The sequence below is a fragment of the Manis pentadactyla genome, chromosome 10 (genome assembly GCF_030020395.1).
Source record: "Manis pentadactyla isolate mManPen7 chromosome 10, mManPen7.hap1, whole genome shotgun sequence".
In the NCBI taxonomy this organism is placed as follows: Eukaryota; Metazoa; Chordata; class Mammalia; order Pholidota; family Manidae; genus Manis; species Manis pentadactyla.
In genome coordinates, this window is record NC_080028.1 from 44,366,330 (window position 1) to 44,386,731 (window position 20,402).

The window sequence follows — 20,402 nt, forward strand, 5'->3', positions numbered from 1 at the left end:
ATCACTGCCTAATTTATTCTAAAGGAGATGGCAATGGACATTTCTAGCTTTTAGATCACATAAGTATATATACTGTATCTAGCTATGCTTGCACTTACATTTATTTATATGTACTTAATTAATTTGTATGTGTGTATGTATATATATTTCTGTGTGTGTATATATATATTTATATATTTATTTACATATTTATGTATGTATATATATATATATATATATATATATATATATATATATATATATATCCTGCTTTAGTTTTTTGCTTTAAATGACACTCGGAGGAAACATATTGAATATGAGGATAATTGATATAAAAACAACACTAAATTAAGAATACAGCAATGTCAACCAGGGGCACAGTAATTTTTATATTAATGAAGAAATTCAACTCCCAATTTAATATCATTATCGAATAAAAAATAGAATTACAGCTTATCATATGACAACAAAGCATTAAGAGGTAGAATAATTATTAGTAGTTTTTATTTTTCCTTTAAATAAACTTATTTTTTTAAAATGTACAAGTGCTTACATGAAAATAATAAATTAAAAAACTATGCCCTTAGGAACTTGTCTAATTAGGATTAGTACTTATAAGAAAGGCAATCATCTTTCTATAAAACAATTTTTGAAAGAGCCAGCATTGTTTGGCTTGGTAATGATGCTCTCTGGGGATCACGACCCAAGACTGTGGTTCATAACTCTACACCCATACAACATCCTAGGTAACAGTATTACTACTTCTCTTTTATAAATTGCCTTAGTCTAGTTTTGATGAGATTCACCTACTGTAGTATGTGGGGTTATATTGTTGTCACTGCATGTAAAAATATAAAACCAAATGATGAAAAAAATTAGATTGATTAGGAAGACTTATAAATTCTAGAAAATTCTCCTTACCCCGGGGGCCAGAAAGAAGGGTTCATGTGTGCCATGACTTACTGTTGCTCAGTCTCAGTCTTGATGCTTCTTTTCTCTATCATAACTTTATGTGTTTAAATTTTCTCTCATTGTTCCTTAATGCAGATACTCTTTGCTGCATGATAGATAGCATTGCACTTTGCAGCATCCAATTCACTCTTTTTCAGTTCATGAAACAAAGAAAAGAATCTCCTGGCTACCAGCTACAATAAAAGTGCCAGTTTAAAAAACTGACTGGGCCGTCTATGGGTGTTAATCACTTACCATCTCTTTAGTCCAAGAGGATCAGTTACGTGATTCTCTGCCACAGCATATTGATTTAAATGTGCTGGTGTTACTAGGTCACTAGGTTCGTGCTCTGGTGCTGTCCTTTACAGACATGAGACTACTTGTTATACTAAAAGTCGTTAATAATGTAATCTATTGCTGTTTTTATTGTTATAATTTTATTGCCATATCTATCTGACCGCATCATATTATTTACTGACAGGTAGAGATGAAGGTTGGCAGCTCTATTTGTTTAAAAATGAGAGGGAAATAATTCTTGAATAAAACACTATCCAAATTATATCAGTCAACTTCATTCAGCCCACTTGTTTGTATGGAAAGCATGCAAACTTGCAGATGCAGAGACCCTTAGTAGTAAAGGTCACCTAAGTATGCATATCAATATTCTTTAACAGTGGCACCCTCCTGGTAAATTTATGATAGTGAAGGGTTACCCCTTTGCCTTGTCCAAGTAACATATTTGATCAGACCTGAATTCTACCATCATAATCATAAGAGAGTTAAATACATAAATCACAATATCAATTTTGTCACTTACAGAAGATTACTAGTGCCTGGGAGCCTTATGTAGAAGCTGCATTCTTAGCATCAGTATACTAAGGAACTGAGGACAATAGAATGGTATAGATAATAAATATCAATTTTCCCCTTGTGTTTTTTTTTTCTTATTTTTACCTAGACATGAAGATATCCCCTTCTGTGACAGCACCTGGGGCACGTTCAAATGCTCCAGACCCACTGTGTTTTGTCATTAGGCTCCACTAAATCAGTGCCACTAGATTCTGATGTTAGATAATCTGTTTTTATTGAAGTATAGTTGATATACAATGTTATATTGATTTCAAGTATACAACACAGTGATTCAACAGTTACACACATTATTAAGTCCTCGCCCTCACTAGTGCAGTAAGTATCTGTCAACAAAGGAAGATGTTACAGAACTATTGACTATATCCTCCATGCTGTATTCCATTCCCATGACCAACATACTTGATGATTAAGATTTTTGTCCCTCTTTATCTCACTCACCCAGCCCACTCACCCCAACCTCTCTCTCATGATAACCATGAGTCACTTCTCAGTGTCTATGACTTTGGATATATTTTTTTGTGTGTTTATTATATAGATAGTACAGTTAACCATGCTTAAGTGGCTTCCATTAAATTGATCTAACCTATCAGTTTCTTAGTTTTATTAACTGCTAAATTGTATCAGTGATTTTTTTATTGGGATGTGGACAGATTTGTTATTAAAAGTCTGTGGGTCTTACTTAGACTTTCTGTTTTAGCTGCCTTCCTCTTCCTCGACACAAGTCCATCAGGGAAGGAAGGGACTCAGCCTCATTACTACTAGATGCAGAGAGTTCAACTCCCCTTCTTGGTCCCTGCTGACAGGTAGGGGAAGCAGGGATCCTCATTTTGGATGAGCGGGAGTGATGTTTCTAGTTCTCCATTGGCCTCTGCTGATATCACAGTGGGAGGAGGGTAGGAGCCCCTGTCAGCATTCTCCCACATGGCCTCTGCTGACACACTGCGGAGGTGGGGGAGAGTGACATCGCCATGGACAGTGGGGAGTGTGTCCACAATGCCTTCCTCTTCTAACACCAGCACAGTGAGGAGAAGGAAGTATGTATTGTTACTGCCAGAAGAAGATGGACATTCACTGATAACATAAGGTAGGGGTTGCTGGTGACCATACAATGGGGATGGAAGTCTTGGCTTTCTACTCATCCTTTGATACCAGCCCAGAGGAGGCATTGTGAGCCTCAGTACAGCTCCTGAGCATGGCAATCTGGTCTCCCCATTCGACCTTTATTGGTCTCAGTGGGGATAGGGCCACAGTATTTTTTGTATGTTTGGTTGCAGTAGAGAAGTTATTGTCTGTCTTTGAGCTGCTCCTTTCTTGGTGTTTGTCTATAAAAGGCAGGGTTTGGTTTTATTTCATTTTATTTTGTCTGTACCCAGTGGTGTTTTGAGGTTGCCAGCTTCTAAAGCTCCACATCTGTAATAAGTAAGACAAAAGGAAAACCCAGAGAACTCAGCACTGTTATTCCTTGGGTCTCCAGTTCTCTAGCTAGTCTCCTTCTCTCCATCTTTCAAAGTCTTCTTGGGTTTGCTGTATTTATAGTGCCAAGGATTTTTAGTAGTACTTGGAGAAATAAAGAAAAGTATCTCTACTCCATCTTCTTACAAGCTGTAGTCCCACACTAATCACTCTTTGAATACAAAACTTACCTTGATCTCTAGGGTAATTTACTTTGTCACAATTTATTATTCTTTCATATATTGCAGTATATTATTTGCTAATATGTCAACAAGAATATTTCTATATTTATGAGGGGGACTAGCCTATAGTTTTTTTCCTTATAATGTCATTTTCTGGTTGTGGCATCATGTAATCCTAGCCTTATAAAATGAGTTAGGAAGTTTCCATCCTACTCTACTTTCTGAAAGGGTCTGTGTTTGATTGGTATTGTTTCTTCCTTAAACACTTGAAAAAATCACTCATAATACTTTGTGCAAAAGTTTTTATTAGAATGAAATTCTGTAATTGACACAGGGCTTTCAGTATCAGCAATAAGTACTGAAAGTACTTACAAAAAGTAAGCTAACTGAATGGAGAGGTACACATGGGTCATTGTCTTCATATCTCCTGTTACCTTTTACTACTGTTGTGCAACTTTTCTGTTTATCTTTGAAAATCCTGTCTATAACTACTTTTCCCCGAAGTTAGTGTATAGATTCTTTAGGGACCTTTGGTGACCAGGGTCAGCAAGAAATTTCTTATTCATTTAATTCATCCTTATGCACTTAAAAGAAGTTTATAAATTCACTGAAATCTCAGTTTTTAGTATTCATTGCTGCTTCTATGCCTAGAGAAATTAAAACACTTATTTTTACTCTCTGCCCTTTGCCATAATCTTTTTTTTTTTCACTTCAGGAACCTATAATACAAGGAACTATTCTGTAGGTTTTAAGTAAGACAGTATTTTTGGTGAGAAGACTGTTTTATGAAGCAACAGATAGAGACAAGGAGAAAGATGGTTTTTCTCTGGAACATGTGTGTGAGCACGTATGAGAGCCTAAGAAGGAGATGATTATATCGAATTAATTCCAGTCTGTCTTAAGTCTACCTGTATGTCACACTTACAGGTTAACTATTACTATATAACAGACATTGACAAACCTATTAGCTTAAAGTAACACTAACTATTATCTTTCACAAGTTGAGGTTGACCATTAAAGACACCATAGAGGACACCTTTTCAGATATTTCAATTATAAGGACACTTAGGGGCTGTTATAAAATGCATTATGGCAATCAAATTGACAAACAAGAACAAATGAATAATTTTTCTGAAATTTACAAATTGCCAAAACTTTTTCAAGAAGAAATAAATGATGAATAGCCCTGTGTCAATTACAGAATTTCATTCTAATAAAAACTTTTGCACAAAGTATTATGAGTGATTTTTTCAAGTGTTTAAGGAAGAAACAATACCAATCAAACACAGACCCTTTCAGAAAGTAGAGTAGGATGGAAACTTCCTAACTCATTTTATAAGGCTAGGATTACATGATGCCACAACCAGAAAATGACATTATAAGGAAAAAAACTATAGGCTAGTCCCCCACATAAATACAAATATTGCCTGTTAATTTGAATAAAAATTAGACTATGTGACTACATTTGAAAAACAACCACAAATTACACAACCCCATATAATCCCTTTGTTAAATACTTGGTGTATCTTATTGCAGATTACAGAGGTATAGAAGAGAGAAAGATACTAGCATATTCTATACTATCCCACACCTATCTATTGAGATAATGGTGCGGTTTTCTCTTTTTTGCCCTTCAATTTGATTCTTACATTTTCCTAATAAATCTTTTATATATATTTTCTCTGCCCCCAAGATGACTTCTCTTTACATCAGTTCATAACCATCTTCAGTGTTTGCAGACATCTTTGTTTATTTTTTATCATTATATCTTCAAATCTTCACTTTTTACCTTTGTGAGAGCTTCATCACTTGAAAAGGAAGACAGCTGTCAGTATTTGCTCACCGTCATATTAGACTTTCCTCAAGTTCTCACTGTCCACATTTAGAGTAATTTCTTTTTTCATAATATCTAAGAGAAAAAAATCTGTGTTATACTTCTTTTCCTACATCTGATTAATATTCTTTATTTTGTTCCTATCTGTTGTTTCATAATGTGTTCAAATAATCCAGCTCCATTTTTTAAAAAGTTAAAAAGCTTTCTTCTCAGTGTGTTTCTACTCATTCTCTATCATGCAGGTATGTTAAAAACATTTGCTCTATCAGTGTGTCTTTCTGCTTTTTTAATTTATCTCTCCCAATGTCAAGTTCTGCAAATCTCCACCTTATGGCTTTAGGCTTCAATATTTTAGAATCTTAGGCTTCATTGATTTTTCTTTTGTCAATATACAATGAAATAATTTGGCTTAACAGCAGATTTTTTTAGTTTATATGCAATAGCTAACCTCACAGATACAGCAACCAAAATATCTTTTAGTAGATGAATGGATAAACTTTGGTAGATCCAGACAATGAAGTATTATATAACTTCTAAAATAAATGAACTATCCAAAGATGAGAAGACATAAAGGAGTCTTAAATGCATATTAGTAAGTGAAAAAATGCAATCCGAAAGGCGACATACTATGTGATCCCAAACATATGACATTCTGGAAAGATCAAAACTATGGAGATAGCAAAAATATTAGTGGTTCCCTGGGGCTGGGAGTGAGGAAGGAAGGAAGGAAGCAATGAGAGGTAGAACATAGGGGGTTTTTAGGCCAGGGAAATTATTCTGTATGATACCATAATACTAGATACATGTCATTATATCTGTCAAAACTCATAGAATGTATAATACAGAGTGAAACTAATACAATCTATGGACTTTGGTTGATCGTAAATGGATAATGATAAATATTTCCCCAATTAGGCATAAAAAATTTGGACATACCATAATGAAGAGCCTGGCATAAATAATTTGGTCATATCAAAATGAATCTTTATAAAATTATTTATACACTTTACACACATTAATGTAAAGAGAATGTTTAAAAAAAAGCAAGACTAAACTGAAAAATAGAATTGCCTTTTACAGATTTAGGTCCATATTTGAAGAAGCCAGTTCTTTTCTTCCTCAGCTTTGTTGATGTACAATTGAGAAATTAAACTGTACAAATTTTAACTGTACAAAATGATTTGATGTACATATATATAGTGAAATAATAACACAATAAAAATATAGATAACACATCTATTACCTCACATGTTAATTCTTGTGTGTGTATGTGATGAGAACTTTTAAGATCTGCTCTCTAAGCAAATGCCAAACATATGTACAGTATTATTAAGTGTAGTCATCATGCTTGGACTACAAAAAAACAAGAAAAAAGCCAATTCTTAACAGATTTAAGAGAATATGGGATTTCACGTGACTATGCTTCCTAACAAAAACATATAAACCATCCTGAAGGAAGGCAAAAGACACTAAACCTCAAGCTCTCTGTGTGCATTTCATGCACAATGTATTAATTACACTCTATAAAACAAATCATGGAAAGAAATAAAAACATATTATTTTTTAAAAAGAAAAAATAAAAGATTGCCATCAATGTAGAAAGAGACCAATAGTAATAAAAATAATGGTGTTTAAACAACCACGTTACATTTTCTGTGGAGAATAATAAAAAAGTTATTGCCTGAGAAATTCCAAACCTAGTGAAGCAATGACAGGTGACAGACTCAAGAGTCACCAGCAGCACTTCATGGGATAAAGACAAAGAAATTCAGTAAAACACATGATAAAACTGACGAAAACCAAAAACAAAGCAGAAATATACAAACAGCCAGTGCAAACACACAGATTACCATCAAGTGGCAACAATAATATGGCAGCTAATATCTCCATAAATGAAGTGAAGGGAGAAGAAAAAAACTATCCTCAAAGTGCTAAAAGAAAATGAAAATCAACTCAGAATCCTTTTATATGCTGAGTGAAAATACACCATAAAAACAAGTGAAAGAAGACATTTCAGAGCAGTAGGATCTAAGTGATTTCTTTACCTGTGACCCGCACAAAAAAATGCGGATTAAAAGAGGAAAGAAGAATGGAAGAGAGGAATAAATAATGATTCAGGTGTTGGCAGATCTAAGTGAATATTGATCATCATATTAATCACAACATTCTGAGTGGCTTAAAAGTATTTAAAATTAAAGTTTAAAAAATGTATAAGATTCAGAGTTGTGTGGTAAATGACATTAAAGTATGCTAAATTCCTTGCATTGTCCAGAAAAATGTAAAAGTAACCACACAATTTAAGACAAATTTAAGTCAAGATAAAAACTGTCAAGTAAACATTCTAAATGTAGTAAAAACAAAACAAAAACCCACCAATTATCAAGGAGCTATGTGGGATCAAGAATCATACAATGTAAATCCAAAAGAAAGTAAGAAATAAGATATTGTGCTAAGCAAACAAAAACATCAAAGAAAAAAATAGAAGATTTAAATTCAAATATATCGACAGTAGTACTCAATGTAAGAAAGCACACAGTGACTTTTCTGAGGCTTAAGCAGACATACAAATACCACAAGACCAGAATATTCACAGTATTAACTCACAAGGACTGTTAACAGGAATCTCACTGTGCCAGAATAGTAAACACAGGTGTTTCTCAGTCTTTGCAACTCTCCAACACTCCTCTCCTTTGAACTCCAAGTTCAATAGTATGATGATTCTCCCGGATCAGTGCAGATCTACCTAAGCTTAGAAACCCCATGCCTCCCAGGAGTTAGTCTCTTGTAATAATCCATGAGCATAGATTCCATGGTGTCTACAGGGACATGCCAAGCAACAAGAGTTATAACACTCAGGGAAGCCCAAAGCTCTGGTTACCCAGTAGGTATTTTTAACTTGTTCACAGTCCTCCAGTGTATATGTATTTTACCAATAAGGGTGAGAATTACTATAAGAGATGTTGCTTAATAACACAGCTGTCATAGCACTATCATCACCTAGAAGGTTGAAACACAATGTTAGCGAATTTAACACATAGTTCATTTCTCTCATATAAGGCCAAAGTTTTTGTTTATACTGTTACTGATAAATTTCTATGGAATAAATGCTTTCCTTAATACAAGCCTTGTCAAAATATATTTTTCTAAAACACATATGTATTCTAACAAGAGACGTATCAAAAATATGTGTACAGATTTCAAGTAAAAACACGGAAAATATAATACAAATGTAAAAAACCACAAATGGAATACCAATATTAATAAGAAGGCCAAGAATCCTTTAAGATCAAATGAAAAAAATCAGTAAGGATAAGGAGACAGATTTTGTAATGATAGAATTTTTCACAGCTAAATAATTCTCAATGTATATATCCTTAGTAATAGAGAATCAAAATATACATAGCAAAATTATTAGAAGGTTCTATATGAATATTTTAACAAGCCACTCAATAACTGATAAAGAAAATAGACAAAAACAAATGTGTAAAAATATATCTGATAAGGAGAAAAAACCCAATAATTTAAACTCAATATCAAAAAATTAATAATCCAGTGAAATAATGGGTAGAGGACCTGAATAGATATTTTTCAAAAGAAGACATACAGACACGGCCAACAGTCACATAAAGAGATGCTCAACATCACTAACCATTAGGGAAATACATATTAAAAGCACAATGAGAATCACCTCACACTAGTCAGAAAGGCTAGTATATAAAAAAAAAGAAATAACAGGTATTGGTGAGAATGTAGAGAAAAGGGCACCCTCATACACTGTTGGTGAGAATGAGAAAATAGGTCGAGCTACTATGGAAACTAGTATGGGGGCTTCTCAAAAAAACAAAACATAGAAACATCAGATGACCCAGTAATTCTATTTTTAGGAATTTACCCAAATAAAACAAAATCACTACTTTGAAGAGGTGTGGGCACATCTATGTTCAATACAACATTATTTACAATAGTCAAGATATGGAAGTCCCTAAGTATCCATCAGTAGATGAATGGATAAGGAAGTGGTACATACATATAATAGAATATTACTCACTCATAAAAAAGAAAGAAGGATAGACATCTTGCCATTTGTGACAACATTGATGGACCTAGAGGATACTATGCTAAATGAAATATCAGACAAAGGAAGACGAAAACCATATAATTTCACTTATATATGGAATCTAAAAAATTAAGTAAATAAAAATAGACTCATAAACACAGAAAATAGACACAGTGTTGAGGGGTGGGTGTACGGGTGAAATAGGTGAATGGTGATAAAGAGTTAGAAACTTCCAATTATAAGTCAGTCATTGGGGTAAAAATACAGCATAGATAATATAGGCAATAATATTATAATATCCTTTTATGGTAACAGTATGTAACTACATCTACTGTATTGAACATTTCATAGTGTATGCAGTTGAAAATTCACTACATTGTATACCTGAAATCAGCATAATACTGTGTATCAACTACACTTCAATTTAAAAAATGAAACAGCATAAACAAGGTGATGATATTATAAAGGGCTCTCAAAGGCTGAACAAAGTTAAATCCACAGGAAAAGGTGTCTGTGCATACAGTCTATTCTGTCAGCCTCCCTGGACAAAGAGCAGGATGAAGAAGAGTACAAACAGAAACGACATGTATTGTAAACAGGAATCTCACTGTGCCAGAATAATAGACACAGGTGTTCCTCAGTCCTTGCAACACTCTTTGCAATTCTGTGCCAGAATAGTAGACACAGGTGTTCCTCAGTCCTTACAACACTCTTTGCAATTCAGTCCTTGTAGTGTTGGTTAAGGATGAAGTGGAATGTGATGTGATCAGAGACTGTCAAATAGGAGGTTTCCATGGTACTGATAATATTCTGTTCCTTAACCTAGGTTGTTTATACCTATACAGTTACACACTGTTTTGTATGCATGGTAGGTTTCATTAAAAAAAAAGTTTGTTTAAAAACTGTTCCAATAACACAATTCAATGGCATAAATCTTATTGATGAACCCATGGGTAGATCATTATAATATGCTCAGAATATGATAGATATTTGAAAAGTCTAAGAGAATAATCTAGAAAATAAAGAGTTGTGATAGAATATATTTACTGGAATTACGACCTTTACTAAAGTAAGAATATTGTCTAGATATCAAAATATTTGTTCAATACATCAACATATTATATACATTAGCAGAAAAAGAAAGAAAGAAAGAAAGAGAGAAAAAGAAAGAAGGAAGGAAGGAAAGAAAAAAGAAAAGCAAGCAAAGGGGATGAAAAAAATATATCTAAGAATAAACTTTTATGTAGTTCCATCATATTACTTCCTTGGTATGATTCATTCTCATCATTTGAGATTGATCATATAACCTCATGTTTTTGTAAAGCTTAGATTGTTTTAACCTCTTCGACAAAGCAAAAATTTGAATATTTACTGTCATGATAACAGCCTATTCCTACAATATATTGTCTCCCACAATGTAAACCCAATTATAAATAAAACTTTATTGTTCACAAAAACTGAAATGTATGAAAATGAATGATAATTAAAATATAAAGCCTTGCCTTAATTCAAATATAAAATGAAAATTAGGGTAAGAAATCCATAAAACTAATAATATAATGGTATAATAAAAACTATTAAGAAAAAGAGGGTGAGCAAATTTATTTATTCAAGCAACCAGCAACAAGAGCATTTTTCCCTACTTCCTTTGCCATGGGAACTTTCTTAATCATGGCAAATTAATTCATCATGAGCCCTGAAATACCGTCTTGACACGATAAAATCCTAAAGAAACCAATATGGAATCACAGGTTTCTCTATATCTACATTTCTTAACAGTCATCTTATCTCCAAGTTACAGTAATTTTTATATCTCTTTTTTTAATTGACCAAAAACAATATTGCTTAACCAGCCCTCCAAATCTTAGTTTTATGCCTTAAAATATTCTTAGATGGGTACCTTTTAAACACACAAATTGCAAAATCTCAGGGCCGATATTTCAAATAGAAATTGTTATGTCAGTGGTTTTTATTGAGTTAATTGTTTTTGAGTCTCCATGTAATCATGATCTTATAAAGCTTCATCTGTAGCTAGAATAAAAATATGTCTAGAAAAAAAAATAGAAAAAAATACATAATTTTTACCTGTTTTTCAAATGTAGATAAATGCTCCTGTTATTAAAAAAAAACACAAATTCATTCTACAATGTCATTGAATACATAGTAGTTTTTCTGACTATATATTTTCATATTAAATAGATACTTTATAGGCATTTATATCATGATAGATTAAGAAACATATTTTGATTATTAGAATCTCCCCCCCCATTCCCTTAGAAAGTGTAGTGAAGAAGTGAATCATGCTTTTGCTTTTTTATCTCACTAGTAGGATGGGCCCTGGCCTGAGTCTGATGCTGTTTTTCCATCTTAAGCACCTCAAAGGACAAACCTGGCTGCTGCCTGTATTATTTGCTTTGCCAAAGTTCATTAAGCAAAAGGCTTATTAGTGGCACTAGATCCTAGGCCACTGAGGATCCTTTCCCTCATTCAGTGAGGAGGTCTCAGGGCTCCCCCAGCAGATTGAGCAGAAGAGCATGACTATCATTAGTCTTGGAGGAGGAAAGCACCTCCCTGTTCAGAGCAATTGGAGCTCTTGCAAAACCTGAGGGACGTTGTTTTGTTCTCCTCCCTTATATTAGGTTGTCTTCCCTCCATGACAGAGACCAAGCAGAAATGTTTCCAAGGATTAACATAAAGGAATCTCTATTGAAAGTCTTTGTGTAATATGAAAATGGGAAACTGGAAGAACTCAAGAGCCTCCAGAAAATTCCTGGACAGTAAATGCAGGTTGATGATCCTGTTACACCTGTGCAGAGACACGTGTCCCTTAACACCTAAACACAGTAAGGAGCTGTCAGCTGAAACCATGAAAAGTACCTAAAGAGTAAGTACCAGAGTTAGAGATCATAATTACTTTTTTTTTGAGAAAGAAATATGTGTTAGGATTTTCTTCCATAATGTGGTTACTTAAGCCTGTTTCTACTTTTAGTATGGGAGATTATAGTAGACATCTTATGAGCTATTCAATAGCCCTTTGTAAGACTAAGGTCACAGCCAGGGTCACATTTCTGCAGCCCTAAGTAGTCATCCATGCAGTACAACCTCAAGAATATACAGAGATATACCTTCCAAGTCACTGGAATTTATATCCCCAAAGAATATTACACTACTTAAACCTATCAACATTTCTAAATTGCAAATACTCCTTTGTGATGAAAAAAAATTTATGCACAAATATGTCAATCCCCCGTAGGCATTTTTTAGTTCAATGGAAATGTTCTCTTAGCATTTAAATTACTGAGTGGAGGGTAATCAGATGCTGTTCAGGAAGTGCTGCGTAGGAGAGCAAGGCTGAGGGGACTATTTCCCTCAGGCAGTTTTTACCTGGTGTGTATTCAGAGGGGGTGTGTGAAGAAGGAGGTGACAGCAAGGATGTCAATTTTTAGTAACTTCATAATTTGTTCTACTTATACTTTTTGTAGCCCAGAAGTGTTTGAGAGAGAATTAATTTTTAGATAAGCCGAAAATCAAAGGACATGCCAAAGAATAAGGCATAGTAAATTACTAGCACACTATTTTACTTGCATAAAAGAGAAATCATTAGTAAATTGATCCTATCTAACAAAGACAAAAATAGCATTTGCATATAGAAAGAGTTTTGAGAGAATACAAAAAAGTCTCAGAGAGCCTGAAAACAAAGAACTCTGCTCTTCTTTCCTTGTATGAGCTCCTGCTTGGTAAGAGAGGCTCACAAAAAGCACATTCTTTTGGGGATGGAGGGTCATGTAAGGAAATAGTTTCCACTATTTGTTGATTTCTTGAAAAACCTTGTGAGCTGAAATAAAAAGTAACTGTATGAGACAGGCTTTCATGATGTAATGTTAGCCAGGGGCTTTGTCAGTGTCTTCATCGTAGTCGTGCCAGGTCTACACCACTTCCCTTACTGGAGTTTTTCATTAGCTTCCCTGCATGAGTGTCCATTTTCCTGTGACACTCCCTTTAAATCAAGGTTGGCCTTGCCATATATACCTCATGGGATTTTCATAAGGCACATGTCCATAGAGGCTTATTTTCCCAGGACTCATGTCCTTTGCAGGAAATATATTAAAGCCAACTGAGGAAAAACTCTTTCATAAAACAAACACATTGAGGTTTCCTGGGGAGATTCCATTTCAGTCAGTGATGGAGAAGTAGCAGGAATGCTTAAGACTGTGTTTCAGATAGGACATATTTTCAAATTGCTACCATTCTATGTAATTAGTGCTGGTTTGGTACAAGGAGTGCTTATTGCTCTGTGAGAACAGAAATAGAGGATTTTCTTTTTACTAAAGAATATACATAGAGGGGGCGGAGCCAACATGGCAGCGTGAGTAGGACAGTGGGAATCTTCTCCCAAAAACATATATACTTTTGAAAATACAACAAACACAACTAGCCCTAAAAGAGAGACCAGAAGACGCAGGACAGTGGCCAGACTGCAGCTCCACCAGCGAGAACCCAGCGACTGGTGAAAGGGTAAGATAAAAGCCCTGGCCCTGTGGGACCCGAGCGCCCATCCCCCCAGCTCCCAGCAGGAGAAGAATAGGCAGAGCGGGAGGGAGACGGAGCCCAGGACTGCTGAACACCCAGCCCCAGCCACCCACACCAGAGCACAGACACAGTGGGTGGGCAGAGGGCCCTGGATACTGGGAGAACAGGGCAATAAGACCTCTGAGCGGGTGCCAAAGCTGATGCCCCTGTGACAAAGAAAAGCGGGAGCTTTTTGAAAGTCTTAAAGGGACAGGGACTTAAAAGCTTGACGGAAACAACCCAGGTCACAGTACAGCAGCTGGAAATTAAAGGGAAAACTGGGCGCACTAACCCCCTGGGCAACAGCTCTGAGACACCTCACGGAGGTAAACAGACAAGCAGCTCCCCCATCCATTACCCCACCGGGCGCTGCGAAAGCAGAGAAGCAGCCTGAGAAAAATTCCGCCCACAGAAAGGGAAATTTCTCCCTCCCGGCCAGGCAAGACACAAAGACCCAGTCTACACGCAATTACCCAACACAAGCCACTAGGGGTCGCAGTTGTCCCAGTAAAGAAAGGCCAGTAGCAAGTGAAAATTTTGGCCCTCCCAGCTGACTGTCAATACCACCTGCCAACATGAAAAGGCAAAAAAATATGATCCAGACAAGACTAACCCAGACAACTTCGGCATCTGCTACATCTTCCCCTGAGAAGGAATCTGGGGAGATTGATTTAGCCAGTCTTCCTGATAAAGAATTCAAAACAAAAGTCATAACCATGCTGATGGACTTGCAGAGAAATATGCAAGAACTAAGGAAGGAGAATTCAGAAATAAAACAAGCTCTGGAAGGACTTCAAAACAGAATGCAGGAGATACAAGAGACCATTAATGGACTAGAAAATAGAGAACATGAACGCAGAGAAGCTGATGCAGAGAGAGAGAAAAGGATCTCTAGGAATGAAAGAATTTTAAGAGAGCTGAGTGACCAGTGGAAAAGGAACAATACACGAATTATAGGTATACCAGAAGAAGTAGAGAGAGAAAAAGGGCTAGAAAATGTCTTTGAAGAAATAATTGCTGAAAATTTCCCCAAACTAGGGGAAGAAATGGCCTCTCAGACCACAGAGGTACACAGAACTCCCATGACAAGGGATGCAAGGAGGGCAACACCAAGACATATAATAATTAAAATGGCAAAGATCAAAGACAAGGATAAAGAATTACAGGCAGCCAGAGAGATAAAAAAGGTTACCTACAAAGGAAAATCCATCAGGTTATCATCAGACTTCTCAACAGAAACCCTACAGGCCAGAAGAGAATGGCATGATATACTTAATGCAATGAAGCAGAAGGGCCTCGAACCAAGACTACTGTATCCAGCATGAATATCATTCAAATATGAAGGAGGGATTAAACAATTCCCAGACAAGCAAAAGTTGAGGGAATTTGCCTCCCTCAAACCACCTCTACAGGGCATCATACAGGGACTGCTCTAGATGGGAGCACTCCTAAAAAGAGCAGAGAACAAAACACCCAACATATGAAGAAGGGAGGAGGAGGATCAAGAAGGGAGAGAAATAAAGAATCATCAGACTGTGTTTATAATAGCTCAACAAGCGAGATAAGTTAGACAGTAAGATAGTAAAGAAGCTAACCCTAAACCTTTGGTAACCACAAACTTAAAGCCTGCAATGGCAATAAATTCATACCTTTCAATAATCACCCTAAATGTAAATGGACTGAGTGCACCAATCAAAAGACACAGAGTAATAGAATGGATAAAAAAGCAAGATCCATCCATATGCTGCTTACAAGAGACTCACCTCAAACCCAAAGACGCACACAGACTTAAAGTCAAGGGATGGAAAAAGATATTTCAAGCAAACAACAGAGAGAAGAAAGCAGGTGTTGCAATTCTGGTATCAGACAAAACAGACTTCAAAATAAAGTAACAAAAGACAAAGAAGGACATTACATAATGACAAAGGGCTCAGTCCATCAAGAGGATATAACCATTATAAATATATGCACTCAATAGAGGAGTACCAACATACCTGAAACAAATATTAACAGAACTAAAGGAGGAAATAAAATGCAATGCATTCATTCTAGGAGACTTCAACACAACACTCACTCCAAAGGACAGATGCACCAGACAGAAAATAAGTAAGGACACAGAGGCACTGAACAACACACTAGAACAGATGGACCTAATAGACATCTACAGAACTCTACATCCAAAAGCAACAGGATACACATTCTTCTCAAGTGCACATGGATCATTCTCAAGAATAGACCACATACTAGGACACAAAAAGAGCCTCAGTAAATTCCAAAAGATTGAAACCCTACCAACCAACTTTTCAGACCACAAAGGCATTAAACTAGAAATAAACTGTTCAAAGAAAGCAAAAAGGCTCACAAACACATGGAGGCTAAACAATACGCTCCTAAATAATCAATGGATCAATGACCAAATCAAAATGGAGATCCAGCAATATATGGAAACAAATGACAACAACAACACTAAGCCCCAACTTCTGTGGGACACAGCAAAAGCAGTCTTAAGAGGAAAGTATATAGCAATCCAAGAATATTTAAAAAAGGAAGAGCAATCCAATTGAACGGTCTAATGTCACAATTATCGAAATTGGAAAAAGAAGAACAAATGAGGCCTAAGGTCAGCAGAAGGAGGGACATAATAAAGATCAGAGAAGAAATAAATAAAATTGAGAAGAATAAAACAATAGCAAAAATCAATGAAACCAAGAGCTGGTTCTTCAAGAAAATAAACAAAATAGATAAGCCTCTAGCCAGACTTATTAAGAGGAAAAGAGAGTCAACACAAATCAACAGTATCATAAACAAGAAAGGAAAAATCACGACGGACCCCGCAGAAATACAAAGAATTATTAGAGAATGCTATGAAAACCTATATGCAAACAAGCTGGGAAACCTAGGAGAAATGGACAACATCCTAGAAAAATACAACCTTACAAGACTGACCCAAAAAGAAACAGAAAATCTAAACAGACCAATTACCAGCAATGAAATTGAAGCGGTAATCAAAAAACTACCAAAGAACAAAACCCCCGGGCCAGATGGATTTACCTCGGAATTTTATCAGACATACAGGGAAGACATAATACCCATTCTCCTTAAAGTTTTCCAAGAAATAGAAGAGGAGGGGATACTCCCAAACTCATTCTATGAAGCTAACATCACCCTAATACCAAAACCAGGCAAAGACACCACCAAAAAAGAAAACTACAGACCAATATCCCTGATGAACGTAGACGCAAAAATACTCAAAATGTTAGCAAACCGAATTCAAAAATACATCAAAACCATCGTACACCATGACCAAGTGGGATTCATCCCAGGGATGCAAGGATATCACAACATTCAAAAGTCCATCAATATCATCCACCACATCAACAAAAAGAAAGACAAAAAACACATGATCCTCTCCATAGATGCTGAAAAAGCATTTGACAAAGTTCAACATCCATTCATGATAAAAACTCTCAGCAAAATGGGAATAGAGGGCAAGTACCTCAACATAATAAAGGCCATCTATGAAAAACCCACAGCCAACATTATATTGAATAGCGAGAAGCTGAAAGCATTTCCGCTGAGATCGGGAACTAAAAAGGGATGCCCACTCTCCCCACTGTTATTTAACATAGTACTGGAGGTCCTAGCGATGGCAATCAGACAAAACAAAAAAATACAAGGAATCCAGATTGGCAAAGAAGTTAAACTGTCACTATTTGCAGATGACATGATACTGTACATAAAAAACCCTAAAGACTCCACCCCAGAACTACTAGAACTGATACCGGAATACAGCAAAGTTGCAGGATACAAAATCAACACACAGAAATCTGTGGCTTTCCTATATACCAACAATGAACTAACAGAAAGAGAAATCAGGAAAACAACCGCATTCACAATTGCATCAAAAAAACTAAAATACCTAGGAATAAACCTAACCAAAGAAGTGAAAGACTTATACTCTGAAAACTACAAGTCACTCTTAAAAGAAATTAAAGGGGACACTAACAGATGGAAACGCATCCCATGCTCATGGCTAGGAAGGATTAATATCATCAAAATGGCCATCCTGCCCAAAGCAATATACAGATTTGATGCAATCCCTATGAAACTACCAGCAACATTCTTCAATGAAATGGAACAAATAATTCAAAAATTCATATGGAAACACCAAAGACCCCGAATAGCCAAAGCAATCCTGAGAAAGAAGAATAAAGTAGGGGGGATCTCACTCCCCAACTTCAAGCTCTATTATATAGCCATAGTAATCAAGACAATTTGGTACTGGCACAAGAACAGAGCCACAGACCAATGGAACAGACTAAACAATCCAGACATTAACCCAGACATATATGGTCAATTAATATTTGATAAAGGAGCCATGGACATACAATGGCGAAATGACAGACTCTTCAACAGATGGTGCTGGCAAAACTGGACAGCTACATGTAGGACAATGAAACTGGACCATTGTCTAACCCCATATACAAAAATAAACTCAAAATGGATCAATGACCTGAATGTAAGTCACGAAACCATTAAACTCTTGGAAGAAAACATAGGCAAAAACGTCTTAGACATAAACATGAGTGACCTCTTCTTGATCATATCTACCCGGGCAAGGAAAACAACAGTAAAAATGAACAAGTGGGACTATATTAAACTGAAAAGCTTCTGTACAGCAAAAGACACCATCAATAGAACAAAAAGGAACCCTACAGTATGGGAGAATATATTTGAAAATAACAGATCCAATAAAGGCTTGACGTCCAGAATATATAAAGAGCTCACATGCCTCAACAAACAAAAAACAAATAACCCAATTAAAAAATGGGCAAAGGAACTGAACAGACGGTTCTCCAAAAAAGAAATACAGATGGCCAACAGACACATGAAAAGATGCTCCACATCGCTAATTATCAGAGAAATGCAAATTAAAACTACAATGAGGTATCACCTCACACCAGTAAGGATGGCTGCCATCCAAAAGACAAACAACAACAAATGTTGGCGAGGCTGTGGAGAAAGGGGAAACCTCCTACACTGCTGGTGGGAATGTAAACTTGTTCAACCATTGTGGAAAGCAGTATGGAGGTACATCAAAATGCTCAAAACAGACATACCATTTGACCCAGGAATTGCACTCCTAGGAATTTACCCTAAGAATGCAGCAATCAAGTATGAGAAAGACCAATGTACCCCTATGATTATCGCAGCACTATTTACAATAGCCAAGAATTGGAAGCAACCTAAATGTCTATCTATAGATGAATGGATAAAGAAGATGTGGTACATATACACAATGGAATACTACTCAGCCATAAGAAAAGGGCAAATCCTACCATTTTCAGCAACATGGATGGAGCTGGAGGGTATTATGCTCAGTGAAACAAGCCAAGCAGAGAAAGAGAAATACCAAATGATTTCACTCATCTGTGGAATATAAGAACAAAGGAAAAACTGAAGGAACAAAACAGCAATAGAATCACAGAACTCAAGAATGGACTAACAGGTACCAAAGGGAAAGGGACTGGGGAGGATGGGTGGGTAGGAAGGGATAAGGGGGGGCAGAAAAAGAGGGGTATTAAGATTAGCATCCATAGCAGGGTGGGAGAAAGGGGAGGGCTATCCAACACAGAGAAGACAAGTAGTGATTCTACAACAGTTTGCTACGCTGATGGACAGTGACTGTAAAGGAGTATATAGGAGGGACCTGGTATAGGGGAGAGCCTAGTAAACAAAGTATTCGTCATGTAAGTGTAGATTAATGATTAAAAAAAAAAAAAAGCAGTTCCTGTGTGGTAACCTCCAATGAGTTCTACACAATGATATAAAGGGCATATAAAAGTGTAGGCAAAGGGTCTGTTTGTGTTTATACAGAGGATCAAAGCCTAATTTGGCTACCCTGAAAATGAACTAAGATACGATATGAAAAAGAACTTCCAACATCAGCACTCTCGGGAAGACTCATGACAGAAGATGATCAGCAAAATAAACCCCAACAAAGATCCAAGCACGGCCACAGGTGTAGATGCACTCATCCCACCATTTCCTGGACTTGCCATGGGAATGATGAAGGAGATATCTAAGCTGGCCTGTGCATACAGTAAAACAACAAATTGGACTGGATCTATACTGTTAGAACTCAACCAAGAATTAGGAGAAGTGCAAATTGTAGCACTCCAAAATCTTACAACCACAGACTATTTATTGTTAAAAGAACATATGGGATGTGAACAGTCCCCAGGAATGGGTTGTTCTAATTTATCTGAATTCTCTCAGACTGTTCAAGTTCAGTTGGACAATATCCACCATATCATAGATAAGTTTTCACAAATGCCTAAGGTGCCTAACTGGTTTTCTTGGTTTCACTGGACATGGCTGGTAATTACAGGTATGCTTTGGTTAGGTAACTATATTCCTATTATGTTAATGTGTGTGCACAATTTAATTAGTAGTTTAAAACCTATCCATGCTGAAGTTACTCTACAAGAAGATATGTCAAAGAAAT

The 20,402-nt window shown here is 36.1% G+C and overlaps 1 protein-coding gene across 2 annotated transcripts in view; it reads left to right on the forward strand.

Moving 5' to 3' along the window:
- Positions 1–20,402, forward strand: part of LOC118909968 (olfactory receptor 6C2-like) — a 62,721-nt gene that overhangs the window by 37,342 nt on the left and 4,977 nt on the right. The gene's annotated exons all lie outside the window — the stretch shown is intronic.